We start from the raw sequence: 2,500 nt of genomic DNA on the forward strand, positions 1-2,500 counted from the left end.
ACACACACACACACACAAGCACACAAAGACACGCACACACACACACACAGGGGCATAGCAGCAAATTGTGGACCTTATATACAATCAGCTCCAATGGTCCTGGTAACTCAGTAAGACTGTACCCCCCTCTACGACACCTCTACACACACACACACACACACACACACACACACACACACACACACACACACACACACACACACACACACACACACACACACACACACACACACACACACACACACACACACACACACACACACACACACTCGTAGCCGTCGCACAACCACTCACACACACACACACAGACAGTAACAGGCTGTTAGTGCTCTCACACACTCTTACACACCATCAGTAATCACACTCGCGCAAGCACACACACACACCGTTAGCCAATGCACCACTACTCACAAACACCCTCACAGACTCGTAGCAACCACACTTGCACTGAAACACACCGTCAGCAATCACACAATCGCTCACACACACACACACACACACACACACACACACACACACACACACACACACACACACACACACACACACACACACACACACACACACACACACACACACACACACACACACACACACACACACACAAGCTGTTTACAATCACATAACGGCTTAGGCACTCTCTTTCATAGTCTGCTGTAGAACATAGTTTTGAGAAACTCTTAAAATGTATAAAATCAAACATGTATCACATCAAACTGAATTCATTTTGTGAACATGCACATTTCCCCCTAGGACTGCTGAAGTAGGTTAGTTGTAATTCTTCCAAGTTAATCAATTTTTTTGGTAATAGATCTACTCCATTCCAACCCAGAATAATAATAAACTGAGCTTGAGTTAATCAACTGAACATTAAAAAAGCACATTTATCAAGGGATAATAAAGAATTCATGCATCTTAATAATGAATTGCAGAAAGCCAAGAGCTTTTTCTACATACGTAGCAATGCCTGGACAGAGTGCATTGTTCTCTACGTATATACGGTACATTAATGGACCCTTTCTGCGCTTTTAGAATTAGTTTGGTTGCATTTTTCCTGAAGCGTTATACAGAGACGAATTCACGTTGTTTTATTTGTATGTGTTTAATATCTATCTATCTATCTATCTATCTATCTATCTATCTATCTATCTATCTATCTATCTATCTATCTATCTATCTATCTATCTATCTATCTATCTATCTATCTATCTATCTATCTATCTATCTATCTATCTATCTATTTGTTCATTCTCGAAGCAACATATTCTCGTCCTATATTTGGTGAAAAAGTTCAGTGACCCAAATAGTTCATGTGGAGCGTCTGAGCGCCACTGCTGAGGTAGCAGGGCTGTGTTGATGTGTCTCAGGGCTATGGAGTATTAGGTCTGCCCCCGGCAGTACCCGATAATGTGTGGGAAGTCACGGCCTGATCTGTTGCTATATCTGTGTGTGTGTATGGGGCAGTGTAGCATATCCGTGTGCTGAGCGAAGGTGGTGGTGGTGGTGGTGTGTGTGTGTGTGTATGTGTGTGTGTGTGTGTGTGTGTGTGTGTGTGTGTGTGTGTGTGTGTGTGTGTGTGTGTGTGTGTGTTGTGTGTGTGTGTGTGTGTGTGTGTGTGTGTGTGTGTGTGTGTGTGTGTGTGTGTGTGTGTGTGTGTGTGTGTGTGTGTGTGTGTGTGTGTGTGTGATGTCCCTTTTGCCCATGTTTTCTCACTGGCTGGGCTTATGACTTATGGAGCGGCACTAAAACCCTAATTTGGGCACAGGGTGCCCTTTCGCAACAGCCCGCACGCCGTTTGTGTGGCCAAAATGACATGCCAGCATTGCATGGAAAGGTCATACACAGACACAGGGCTTTTGGGGTGGTGGTGGGGGGGGGTGGGGGGGGGGGGGGGGGGGGGGGGGGGGGGGGGATGCAGTTTGGGTAGGAGGTTTTTGGGAGGGGGTGAAACTCTGTGCGGTGGGTTTTGGAGGTGGGGGGCTGGTGCACGCGGTGGACGTCTGTGCATCACATGTCTCCCCAGTCAGATTAACAGCTTGCCGAGACGTGACTGCAAGCCGAGCTAAGAGGGGTGGAGGTGGGGGGTGCAATCACATAAGAAGGGTGGCTGTGGATATGCAGGATAGCAGGGGGATATAGGACGGGAATATAGGGTGGGGGTGAGGGGGCACCCACATATGGGGGGGTGGATATGGGGGATAGAGAGCAGGGGGGAGGGAGGCTGGCTGGTCCCTTTGGCCCTCAGCACAGAGCACAGTGGTGGGTGGTGGACCGAGGTGGGGCCTACTAGTCATAGTCAGAACATCACAGCTAAGAGGGAGCCATATCCTTGAACAAGGCAGCTAAACCCATACTGCTCCAGGTACTGTAACTAATACCCTGTAAGTAAACTGTAAGACGCTTTGGATAAACGCGACTTAGAGCGTAATGCAATGTAATGTAATGGGATTTAAGAGGGGTAAATATGGATGTGCTGGATAAGAGGGGGGTAGGTGGAGGA

This window comes from Engraulis encrasicolus, chromosome 10, assembly GCF_034702125.1.
Source record: "Engraulis encrasicolus isolate BLACKSEA-1 chromosome 10, IST_EnEncr_1.0, whole genome shotgun sequence".
Lineage (NCBI taxonomy): Eukaryota > Metazoa > Chordata > Actinopteri > Clupeiformes > Engraulidae > Engraulis > Engraulis encrasicolus.